This window comes from Camellia sinensis, chromosome 1 (assembly GCF_055761805.1).
Source record: "Camellia sinensis isolate YWXY chromosome 1, ASM5576180v1, whole genome shotgun sequence".
NCBI lineage: Eukaryota > Viridiplantae > Streptophyta > Magnoliopsida > Ericales > Theaceae > Camellia > Camellia sinensis.
Genome location: NC_138961.1, coordinates 198,891,224 through 198,905,003, shown reverse-complemented (window position 1 = coordinate 198,905,003; position 13,780 = coordinate 198,891,224).

Sequence of the window (13,780 nt, the reverse complement as noted above, 5' to 3'; positions counted from 1 at the left end):
GGATCTGTATGTTTGTTAAGTATTACATGTAAAGATAAATTTCCATGTAATGTTTGGTCGCAAAGATACTATAATCTTATTCAAAGGATTAAATACTTGGTTAAATGTGTTCCTACTGGGCATATAACCCAACCCTGTCTTATCTTTTTAAGGAAATGATGGAGTTCCACCTCCCTGAAGGGTTGGTCAAGCAATGGCTCTTTTTTGGAAAAGTTGATCCATGAGTATTTTGTTATTTTAAATTGAAATTTTTGTAACAAGACTATTAATTTATTTTGTTGTAATTGTACGCCCTAGAGGCTTATCTTTTTTAAGGCCACCTAGTTCATTGAACTGGAACACGAATTCTGAACATTATGGGAATGTATATGGTGAATTGTAACCTCTTATCTCTTAGTTCAATGAGAAGGTGATCTTTTTGAGTATATTGTTGTATTTGTTTGGGCATATTCTTGTGGGAAAATTTCAGGGCGTTACAATTTGCGTTGTACATTTTGTAAGTATTACGCTGCGCTAAGCATGAAGAGCTCAGTCAAATTGAGCATAAAGAGCTCTACTAGACTGAGTCTAGGAAGCCTCAGCCAAACTGAGCATAGCAAGCCTCAGCCAGACTGAGCATGAAGAGCTCAGCCAGACTGAGTCTAACAAGCCTCAGCCAGACTAAGCCAAGAAAGCCTCAGCCAGACTGAGTCTAACAAGCCTCAGGCAGACTGAGCCAAACAAGCCTCAGCTAGACTGAGTATGAAAAACTCAGCTAGACTGAGTCTAACAAGCCTAAGCCAGACTGAGCCAAGCAAGTGTCATCCAGACTGAACATGAAGAGCTCAGCTTGCCCGAGTGTGGAAAGTTTTCTATCTCAAGCACAAGCTTCACCAATTATAACATTGTTTTATTCATTAAAATTTGACTAATTAAACTTATGATTCACCAATTCACCCTTTGGTTTTGGACAAATTCAGTTTTTATGCAATCAGATGTTTGTTCCTATAGTTTTCAAACTCCATTTTGTTCTTTCTTTCAATTAATATAACATGAGTAAGGATAGTCCATTACATAACAGCGAAAAAGGCAAAACAAACAAAACAAACAACAATTTATTACTCCACAAACTAAAAGAACAGTTTTTGTAATTTAACACAAATTTCTTACAAACTGTAAAATTCTTTACAAAGGCAAAGAAAAGGGGGGAAAAAAAGGACTATGCTAAGTCTTCATTCTGCTCCACCTCTATCTCCTTTGTCCTCACTGGATGCCAGGTCTTCTTCTTCAATACCCTCATCCAGTGGGGTCTGGGTGATGTCTCCATCCCCTGGCGTCATGCGGCTAAAGTCGATGCCTGAGAAGAGCTCCTTCGCCTTTTGTTAAAAGCTCATCCACCCACTGTCCTAGTAGATGCCCAGTTAATGCTTGTAGTAGTCAGACTATTGGAAGTTTTGTATTACCTTTACCTTAGTTTGTCCTTCCACTAGTTCAATCGCCATCGCGTTAGAGAGCCCAGCCTCACCTACTTCCCGCTGGCCAGACTTGTGGCTACAGCAACATCTATGGCTATTTGGAATTCTATTGACTGCTTGTACTACTTCACAGCTGCGCCATAGAAGTCAGGGTAGGTCGTTCTGTCTAACAGCAAAGTCCTAGTCAACTCTACCGACTTCCCCCTCTCCCCCCTCCAAAGTCTCTTTTTCAACAGCGAGAGCCCTCTTCAATTCAACAACTTGTGCATTTGCCTCCTCATTCTCCTTCAAGGTCAGATCACGCAGCTCTTCATTATTGGTGAGGGCCTCCTCCAACCTCTCATTGGCAGTTGTGTAGTCTTGCTAGGCCTCGCCAGTCCTCTTCTGCTTAGCTATCAGGCTGAACTCCAACGAAACTACCTCACAGCACGCCGCTTCTAATTCAGACTTAGTGTAACAACCCCGACTTATGATTAACTGTTAAACCATGATTAAAAATGCCTAACAAGTAATTAAGGTGAAATGTTACATTAATTGGATGTGTTATATGCTATATGAAATTCTATCTGTTTTGCGTTGGATTATTTGTTTGTGTTTCTGCTTTGTTCTGCGAATTGAAGGCCTTATCAACATCTGATCACGAAATTGACTACTGTTATGTGTTAGTAGGAATTTTTAGGACATTATGGTAGGTTTAATTGAATTTCAATTCGGAACAAATTAAATTAGAATTATTAATGTTCACTCAAGCCTAATTAATCAATTCTCTAATCAAGCCTATATAAGGCATAAGTGGACCATTGACTATACTTTACACTCTCTCATTTTGTTGTCTTGAGAACAAAAACGTGAGAAGAGAGGGAGAGGAAAGCTTGAGAATTGAATTCAACAAACAAGGAGGAAAAAAGAGGGATTGCTAAACATTGGAAAAGAATTTGGAGGATTTTAGCACACTAGAGCAAATAAGCATCTTAGGTAAGGAATCAAACTCTTAGTTGCATACTTGAGTTAGTTCATGTAAGAATTTAGGTGAAAAAGATGGATTAATTTAAGAATTGAGCTAGAATTGATGAATTGGAACTTGATACATGCATGCATGCATAGTGTCACGACCCGAACCTGCCCCTGAAAGTTTAGGCCATGACCGGCCTGTACTTAGGCCTCAAAAACAAAATTTTAAAATATTTAAATGACATCGGGGCCTAAAGCGGAAGCAAATCAAATAGTAATGTCTATTGAGCTTGTGCATACATGATAACTGAAATAATTAAACCAATGTAAACACACTAATATATATATATATATATATATATCTCACACATATACATAAAACGTAAGTGAATACAAAATTCTAATAATACAAGGTTAAAGCCTTAACACAGAGGCGCATCTTGGGTGGCTTGACTTAGCAGGTTCACAAAAGAACTCTTGAGGCTGACCTAAGGATGGTCTCCAGATTGATCACCAACATACAGATAAAATACGGAGTGAGCGAAGCTCAATGAGTAATAATAAAGTGAAGTGAATCAAGTAATTAATCTAGATTCAAAAGAAGCATAACACTATACTTTCCCACATTTACATCATTCACAACATTATTTATAATCATATTTACAAAACGGCCTCGAGCCCACCATATAACAAAACGGCCTCGGGCCCACATGTATCAAAACGGCCTCAGGCCCAATCGAATATCAAAACGGCCTCAGGCCCAATCGAATATCAAAACGGCCTCGGGCCTAATCATATATCAAAACGGCCTTGGGCCCAATCGAATATCCAAATGGCCTCGGGCCCAACTATATATCCAAACGGCCTCGGGCCCAATCATATATCATATTATAAATAATTCACATTTCATATCCATATTCCATATCATAAGTCTTGTAACTCATTCATTTGCATAAAACATAATTCCAGAACATCGTAACATTTACATATAAAAATAAATATAAATGAACATATCTTTACAATATTATTACTCACAGTGATGGGCTTCCGGTAGTAGTTGGGTGATGTCCTTGTCTTAATCTACAATCACAATTACATAACACCATATATGAATATAACCGATCCCTTTCTTTTCTCTTTAATCAATTAGTTATGTTGGTTCTAAACTCATTAGTCCTCAATAGGTCATAGTCCGTGTCTAGAAAAATAGGAGGAAACGAAAGCAAACTGAGTTAGATAAAGAATTAGCATGAAACAGGTAGACAAAAAGTGAGCAATCTTCACTAATTTGAGCATATCTATTTGTGTACTTAGAATTTGGGAGTGAGACTACCACCATTGGAAACTAGACTTCTGGGGCTTGAATTTAGGCTCAAGAATCACTTAAAACGCAGTTTGGATGAAAGAGATATGGTTATTTGAAGTTGAGCTGAAACAGGGGAGTGCCGCACGTGCGGGACCAAATCCGCACGTACGGGAAATCCAGGGCACGTGCTTTTATTTTAGAATAAAAAATTTTGCTGGAAGAAGGCTCCCGCTTGTGTTGGAAGCCCCTTCGCACGTGCGGCTCTGGGCAAAAGCTGCTGTCCGAAAATATCAGTTGGTTCTAACACTTGTTCTTTCATTTTCTAAGCTAGGTTTCAACTTAAATCATTCAAAAACATGTAAAACTAATAGAAAATATGAGGTTATGGTTGTTTTCTAAATCAAAACACCAAAAATACCATGAATCTTTAAGCAAGAAAGATCAAAATCCTTGTTTAGTTCTTTATCAAACTTTTCCAAAACTTCTTCTTCTAAACTCATGTAGATCTTCATTTCATATAGGATTAAGATTAAAGCTTAAAATCTCATAATCAACTTCAAGATAAGCAAATGTAAGGAAATTGACTCTTAAATCAAGTAAATCTAAGGAATCAAGATTCAATTCCATGAGGAGAGCTCATTTAAGCTTGTACTTCAAAACCCTAACTCAATTAGGTGTGTAATCATCATCTTGAGTCATGAATTCAAACAAATAATAGGTTAATCCCAAGAAGTTAAGTTGATTTCTACCTACCTTGAGTCAATCTCTTAAATTCAACTCCAAGTCTTTCAATTTCCCACACTTCTTCTTCAATTTCATCTTCAAATTCCATGGATGTTTAGCTCTCTCTCTCTCTCTCTCTCTCTCTCTCTCTCTCTCTCTCTCTCTCTCTCTTTCTCTCCATATTTTTTTTTCTTTTCTTTGTTGAGTTTATCCCCACAAGGCCCATATACTATTATATCTATACCTTGTCTCATAAAACCTATAGCCAAAAGCTTACCTCAATGATAAGAGCCAAATATGACTTAACAAATCAGCCAAAATCAAATTTCAATTAAACTTCATAGATGACTTTAAAAATTATGCTGATCATAATTATGTATTTCGTTCTGATTTCTGAAGTCTCTAAGGCCTTCAATTTGCAGTGCAAAGTTAACCACCCAAACATACCTTAATCAATCAGACGAAATAAATTTTCAATTAACTTTCCCAAATGGCTCTAAAAATTTCCATTAGCATATCCATGTATTCAATTTCGGTTTCTGAACCCATGAAGGTTGGCAATTTCAGTTTTAAAGTCGTAACTCAACAGATAATTCCTCAATTCAAACAGATATCATTAAATTAAAGCACATTAATCCATAATTAAATAAAGATAATTTCTTATATGCATTTTGGGGTCATTATACATAGTTCATGGCATTGTAAGTTGAATTTTAAAGAAACCTCACGTGCATGTGTTCATCTTGCTTTTGATTTGAAGAATTCATGAAGTTTACAACCAAAGTATCTCAATAGTTCATGATTTGGAAGCTTTGAAACCAAGATCCTTCATGTATGTTATGTTTTCAAAGGTTTGAGCTTGATTTTGCTCAATTGGCAAGCTTTTGGGCCTTGATTTCATAAAATGATCTTTAATTCTCCATGTTTTCCAAGATTACACAAGTTTCCTCAAGTTTTTGGCCCAAGAAAACATGCATCTCAACTTGGAATTGGAGTTTTGAGTTGGGAAGAGCAATCTGGAAGTTCCAGATTCTGTCTCTCCGCTCGAGCGACAGAACCTGCACTCGAACGACCACTCTGTGAACTTGCACTTCCACTCGAGCAATCAAAAACTAGCTCTAGCGTGCATTGCAAGCTCCCAGAAGTTTACATGTTTTGCAGACCGCTCGAGCGACAGAAATTGCGTTCGAGCGAGGATCTGAGTCTCACGCTCGAGCGAGCGTTGAGCGAACGTCGAGCGGAAAAATCAAGTAACCAGCACTTTTGCAAAGTTTATAGACGGATCGAGCGACAGAAGTTGCACTCAAGCAACCACTCACATTTTTGAGCTTCCGCTCGAGTGAAGGAAGTTACGCTCAAGCGAGGCCCCTTTTTTCAACAATTTGACTAAGTGTTGAACAGTATGTTTTGGCATCCTCATTGCATCCTAGGCACTCCCAAGCCAAGATTAAGACATAATAATAATAAGAGTAAAGGCTAGAAACACACTAAGAACAAAATGAAACGAGCTATGTACGATCCAAGCGTGTATTTTAGTATAAGTATCTGTTATATTTGTGTAGGTCACGCACCGTGAGCTGTTGGTCCATTAGTTTGCTATCAAGCTATCTGTGAAGCTATCTATGATTAATAACTTAGTAAAATTATGTTCGATATAAAATACTTTATAAATATTATGATATGATATGAACTGTTTTTGAATGGTAGAAAAGAATATGTTGTGATTACATGAATGATGATCCACTTCTTTAAAATGTAATTATGGTATCCTTAGCAGAGGCCCTCGCCCAGGAGACATAATTTTGTGGCTTATGATCATGAGGCCCTCGTCCAGGGGAGATAATACCGTGGCCCAGGCCCTCACCTGGGGAAAACAATACCATGGCATAGGCCCTCAACCGAGGGAAACAATACCGTGGCAAACGTATGAGATATGTTACCCGGTACCGGAGGTTCCAATGTGGAACTCAATATGCTTGACCAAAGAGATATGTTTAATGCTCACGGATACACCACTCATGATATGAATATGTTTATGACTCTGTTTCTGATACGAATATGCTTATGCTTCTGTTCAATAAGAGATTTGAAAGTTATATCTGTGACGGACATCATTCATTTAACCCTTTTACTCTGTTATTATTCACTGGGCTTCCGCTCACTATTTATATTATGTATGTAGGTGAACAGGCGTGTGACCAGACTCAAAGTTGATGACTGTACGGGGAGCAAATATTCCGGCAAGCCCGTACTCCTTTCTTCCGAGCTCCGTCGATGTCCAATCACCTGCGAGCAAGTAACGGTGAGCTACCCGGCGGTGTGTGGCCGGAAAAACCCTCCGACAATCAAGTTAGCACACACCTTAGGACGGATAGAGAGAAGGGAGAGAGTGTTTGAGTGTAAGAATTCCTTACAGAGATGTTCGTGTGCAGCGTATGGGGGGCGCAGACATGCTTATATACCTTCTGAGCCCCATATCCACTCTCAGTCTTCTCTTGACACGTGGCTCTGCTATCCCATCTGTCAGCGTAAACCTTGCCGATCATCACCTAATCTCAACTGCCTGACTTCACAGCTGGAGCTCGGCAGCCGAGCTGCTCTACCACGGCCATGCCATGCTTCATACCCAAGCGCCTAACTGGATAAACACATGGAGGACCGGGCTAGGCGGCATCCCGGCAGTGCCTAGCCCGGGTAACTCCTTGGGTCGGCCTTTCTGCCGGTCAAACAGTCTCCTCGGTTGACCACGCCTTTCCGGGCGCCGGTCACTCAGCTTGTCTGGCTTCAGCCATCCCCTGATCAGGCAGCTCGGTCCAACCAGGCGCTATCTAGCCGAGCTCCATCTTGGGCCGGGGTGACTCACACTTGGCCCAAGTTCTTCCCGGCTCAAGTTCTGGCAGCCTACATCTTGGCAGATGGCCAATCATCTCGGCCCCATGCACCGTTGGGCTCTCAATCTGCTCGGCCGTTACTTCGGCCCAACTCCTGATCATAAATCACCCTCTCAATTGCCCCTTAATTCCGTCCGCAAAAGCGTGACTGGGATTATTCTCTTCGACCGAGATAACACTTCTCCGGTCTCCAAGAGGCCAGAAGGCAACCGGACTGGTTAACAAACTGGCCACAAACTTGCCCGGTTATCCGCCACGGATGACGCTCTCTTCTTCGGAAGTAACTCGGTTGGCTCTTCGACTTTTTAACCCGTCGCTTCAGTACTGATATTGCCATAAATAGAGACACGTGGCGGGCTGCCATTGGTCATCGGGTAGCCAACCCGCCGTCCGTGCCAGAATTTTGAATTTTGGCGGCCTTACGTTCTTACATATACAAGACACCCCTATTACGATCTCTTCCTACTGCTTCTCTTCTTCCTGACGACTCAGAGCTCAAGTGCCTTTTCTCTCCTCATACTCGACTGCCATTCTTCGTGCTTGGAAGAACAGCCCCAGCCCTTCACAGGTAAGATCTTCAATCCCTCTAGAATAGTTATATTTTTTCATAATACACACATTAGGGCACAAAAACGTAGCTATTAGGGCATAGGCCATAGAATCCGTACTAAACCTCCCTCTGTTCTTGGTGTTCTTCTTCTTCCTGAAGAACACTGAAGAACTGGAGCGAACCGGGCTCCTGGTCTTCTTTTGATCCAAAAAACCAACCTGACCGAGCAAATAACATGTTTGTCTCAAACCCAGCAAAAACCGAGAAAATCAAAAGGACTTGGTCGCTCAACCGGGCTAACATCTGGTCTGCTTGGGCGACCGGGCTCCTTAGATAGAATAGACAACCGAGGTGGTTTGGCACCCTTAATGACCGAGCTAAAATCCAGCTCCTTTTGTGCGACCGCGCTAACACTTAACACTTGCCATCCTTTTCCTGCAGAGTCCAAGGAGACCACTGTCATTCCTGAGGCTCTCAGGACCGAGCAGCATCCAATAACCAGTGCCAAACCCCTCAGCCGGGATACACTAAGCCGGCCACAAATGGGGAAATTCCGCTTCCTAGTGGATACTCCGGCCGCGCTAGCTGCTTTCAGAGAGGATTACGACATTCCGGCTGATGTTCATCTCGAACTGGCTGAAGAGGAGACCACACCCTAGGGAAGAGTTGACCAATGCCCCTTCACCGTGCTCTCAATTGTTGAAGGGGGCCTCCGTTTCCCGCTCAACCCTCTTATAACCGAGTTCCTTCGCCGCACCGGGCTAGCACCCACCCAAGTGTCCACCAATACCTACAGAATTATCAACGGTGTTCACGAATTGAACAATCGGCTAGGCACCCACTTAGGTCTAGCCGAGATATTAAGGCAATACACAATGGGCCACACCGGCGACGGCCTAGCATATTACTTGAAGATTAGACCGGGCAAGGAAAAAATTGTAACCGGCACCCCGGATAAAGATCTGCACGACGACGATTTTTTCTGGGTGTCGGGCAATTACGAAACAGCCGAGGTCCCGGGCTGGTTTATAAACAAGGGCTTCGGTTCTTCATGTAAGCCACTCAAACTTGCTCGGTTAGCTTAACGTTTTACCTTGTAACTAACCGGTTTTCTTGTTTCCTTTGCAGCAATCCAAGCCTTGCAAGCCAACTATCAATTTCCGAACGTCGAAGCAATTCAGACCGTGCTTCGGTATCCTCGCCGAGATTGCAACGAATTACTTGGCTACACACCGACATACAGGTATTCTGCTCCGCGTCGGAGTAGAGTAACTGACTTCCTCCGCGCTCCTTCACCACCTCCAGATCCTTCCCTTCCTGACGTTCCCTTCATTCGCCTGACCGAGGAACAAGAAATGGCCAAGCGCAGCAGAATCAAGAACCTGCTCACCGCCACATCCGCCGAGGTGCCGAGCGTAGTAACTCGGTCACCAGCCGCCGGTCAATCTAGTGGCGTTGTGGTCGCCCTTGCCACTCAATCCGCTGGACAATCCAGCCGAGAACCCTCTGCTCGACGTGCCGGTAAAAGAGCTCGGGCAGACCCGTCCGCCGAGCTAGTCACCGAGCTTACCACCGAGCATCCAACAGACGCCCCGCCCCAGTGCCGGCCTGGCGCCCACATTTGAAGCACCGGGGTCAAGATATCCCGGCGACGGCTTCGATCAAGGCTGACAAAGAGCATCTGCTCGCCTTCGATCTATCCAAAGCCCTGCTACTACCGAGCGACGTGGTCGGCACTGACCACGTCCCCGACACTCGGTTGGTCAAATCGTCAGTGAAGTCTATGGCCAGGGTAAGTCGATGTTCCTTTGAAAATTTTGCAAGTGTTTGCTCGGTTCCGTTTTTGCTCGGTCTCCTATCTAATCAACGTTGTTTTTGTTTTTGCTGGCCATTCAAAAACAACACCTGGTCTTGGAGCGTATCCACAGACTTAGGCAGAAAGCCAACGACATAGCCAGCCAGGTTGAAAGCCTTCAAGCCGAGCTCGGCCGGGCTAAGTCTTCTCTTGAGATGGCCAACTCCGACAATAACAGACTGCTTGGCCAGCTGGATGCAGTCGAGAAAAAACAAAATGAGCTCCAGACCGAGGTGGATACCCTGAAGAAATCGAAGAAGAAAGCTTGCCGGGCTGCAAACATCACCGGCTTTAACGAAGCCGAGGAGAGCTACAAGAAGCAAGTCTTTGCAACACAAGACATCTACTTCAAAGCAGACTGGAAGTCTGCCTGCGAACACCTCGGCCAAGGCTCCGATACCGACGTATTTGCCAACCCACCTCCAGCTTCGCTACCGGCCTACCTTGTGCCTTACGCAAATGACGTATTCAGCGCTCTGCAAGCGGAGGCCGAGGAAAGACTTGAAGATGGAGACGGTGAGACAGATTCTGAGGCAGAGGAGGCCGAGGTGCAGGAGCAGCCCGGCAATGCTGAGCCCGGTGCCCAAGACGTCAGTCCAACCATCAACCTTGATGCTAGCGAGGACGAGTTCACCAATCTCTCCCCCCTAGTTTAGTTCTGTTCTCTTTGTTCTTTTTTGTAGTTTTGCTTCCAACTCTTTTGATCTAACCGGGCTCTATCCCCACCTTTTGTAATGATTTTCTTTTCAATGAGAAACTCAAATTTTGCTAAGTGTTTGCACGGTAGTAATCAATTCCATCTTCAGCAAAATATCTCGGTATAACTCATCGTTTGAACAACACTTTGTCGACCGGAATCCATAACACGGTCGAAGCACTTTAGCATAACAAAACAAATTCATGAACAGAAATAACCATCTCGGTTGTAACAAAGTTGAACAAATCAACACTTCCAACCGGATTAGATCATCTCGGTTGGGAATCCAAAGTTGGCCAAAACACCAACTCTTCCGACCGGAGTACATCATCTCGGTTGGAAATCCTAAGTTGGACACAACACCAACTCTTCCAACCGGAGTACATCATCTCGGTTGGGAATGCAAAGTTGGACAAGACACCAACTCTTCCAACCGAAGTACATCATCTCGGTTAGGAATGCGAAGTTGGACAAAACACCAACTCTTCCAACCGGAGTACATCATCTCGGTTGGGAATCCGAAGTTGGACAAAACACCAACTCTTCCAACCGGAGTACATCATCTCGGTTGGGAATCCAAAGTTGGACAAAACACCAACTCTTCCGACCGGAGTACATCATCTTGGTTGGGAATCCAAAGTTGGATAAAACACCAACTCTTCCAACCGGAGTACATCATCTCGGTTGGGAATCCCAAGTTGGACAAAACACCAACTGTTCCCACCGGAGTACATCATCACGGTCCGTAACATGAAAACAACAATCCAAGTGCTAAAGCAAAATTACTTCTATAAATTGACAAAAAGAATTACATGCTGTGGTGCAAGCCAAAAAATTTCTTTGCACAAGAAAAGAAAGCAGAAGCTTAAAAATAATACAGTTTCAAGTTGGCCGCATTCCATGGCCGAGGTATTGCTCTTCCCTCTAAATCCTCCAAGTGGTAAGCCCCCTTGGCCGCCAGACCAGTGATCTTGTAGGGTCCTTCCCAATTTGCCCCTAGTTTGCCTTCTCCTGGCACCAGGGTGTTGCCCATAATCTTCCTCAAAACCCAATCACCAACTTTGAACGGTCTGGGGTGCACCGTTTTGTTATACTTCTTTGAGAGCTCCTGTTGGTAGGCGGCCACATGGATGAGGGCCTTCTCCCGACGCTCGTCCACTAGGTCCAACTCCAAGGCAATAGCCTCGGTGTTCAGCTCGGGCTCAAAACTCTCGCTTCTGAGGGTGGGCATTTCAACTTCCAAGGGTATGACCGCCTCCATGCCGTAAGCCAAAGCAAATGGGGTTTCCCCGGTAGAACGTCGCGGGGTTGTTCGGTATGCCCAAAGGACGCTGGGTAATTCCTCAGCCCATTTTCCCTTGGCCTTTTCCAGCCGTTTCTTCAACCCATCCAGTATAGTCTTGTTTGATGCCTCGGCTTGACCGTTGGACTGTGGGTAAGCCGGGGTGGAGTTGTAGAATTCTATCTTTAAATCTTCACAAAATCCTCTGAATAGACGACCATCAAACTGGGTGCCGTTGTCAGAGATCAAAATCTTGGGGACGCCAAACCGCGTAACCACGTTCTGCCAGACAAACCGCTTCACGTCTTTCTCTTTGATGGTTGCCAAGGGCTCAGCTTCAACCCACTTTGTGAAGTAATCTGTGGCCACGATGAAGAATTTCCGGTTGCCCGGTGTTGTTGGCAGTGGTCCCACTATATCTAGCCCCCACATGGCGAAGGGCCAAGGACTGGTGAGGGGAAGAAGTTCCCTGGCAGGCTGGTGGATCTGATGGGCGAATTTCTGGCATTTTTCGCACTTGCGGACATATTTTTGTGCATCGGCCTGCATGCACGGCCACCAGTATCCCTGCGAAATAGCACGGTAGGCCAAGGACCTGCCTCCTATGTGGCTGCCGCAAATGCCTTCATGAATTTCGTACAAGAAGGCCTCCACACTATTCGGGTGCACGCACTTTAAATAAGGACCAGTGAAGGACTTCTTATATAACGCGCCGGATGAAGAGAGCCAAAACTGCTCTGACTTCACCCGGATTTTGTGTGCTTCTTTCTTGTCAGTTGGAAGAGTCCGGTCTCTGAGGAACAAGATCAAGGGGTCCATCCAAGAGGGACCGAGCGCGGCGCAGAGTACATCTGTCTGCCCGGCGTGTTCAATGCTTGGCCGCGGAAGAAAGTCAATCAAAAGAGGGTTTGGGAAAGTATTATCTACCATAGACGCGAGACCGGCCAGTTCATCAGCTCGGCTATTTTCTTCCCGGCCAATCTGTTGGACTCTAATTGCCTCAAACTGCTTGATATGTGCCCTGACCAGAGCCTGGTACTTCGCCATCCTTTCGTCCTTTGCTTCATAAATCCCAGAAACTTGGTTAACCACAAGCTGGGAATCACTGTACACCAGGAGCTCGGCAGCCTTCATTTGAATTGCGCTCTTGAGCCCCGCGAGAAGTGCCTCGTACTCAGCCTCGTTGTTAGATGCCGGGAAGCCAAGCGTGATAGAATGTTCAATGGTTAGGCCATCCGGGGATATAAGAACAATACCTATGCCAGCACCATGGCGGTTGGACGCTCCATCAACAAAAAGCTTCCACATGTCCCCCACAAAAAGCTTCCAGCAGTCGGGTGGGTCCTGAGAGTTGCGAAGGGCAATGGGATCACAACTGCTCGGCTGTGCGGTGTCAAGTTCAGTGTTGACCGGTTCAGATTCAGTGTCCCTTGGTGATTCGACACCGGACTCAGCAAGTTGTTCTGTAATGCTCAAGTCCGTGGGCGAATCATCAGGTTGCGGTGTGAAGCCGGCCGCAGGTTCTGAGCTGTGTGGAACCATTCCTTCCCCCCTTGATGATTCGGCACCGGACTCAGCAAGTTGGTTCGGAATGCCCAAGTCCGTAGGCGAATCATCAGGTTCTGAGCGGTGTGGTTCAATTTCTTCCCCCCTTGGTGATGCGGGACCGGACAGAGTGGATGGGTTGGTGATACACAACTCCGTCATCACATCACCGGGTGGTATAACCGTGCAAACTGAGGGAACTTCGACGGTGCGCGCTAACTCCACGGCGCTACCTCCTTCAACTGGTTGTACCTCGGTTGGCATTGCGTGCATCTCATCATCTGCCTCGGTAATGTCGACCGGGCATACCGGATGAATGCCAGGTGAGAACTCGGCGACAAAATCTGCCAAGGTCTGGGCTTTTATAGCAGTGTGCGGCTGGAACTTGACATCAAACTGTCCCAACTCGACCGCCCACTTAAGAATTTGGCCTGAAAAGTCCGCCCGTTCAAACAAGGCCTTGAGGGGAAACTCAGTCAGTACGACAATGGTATGGGCGTGGAAATAGTGCGCCAATTTTCTTGAA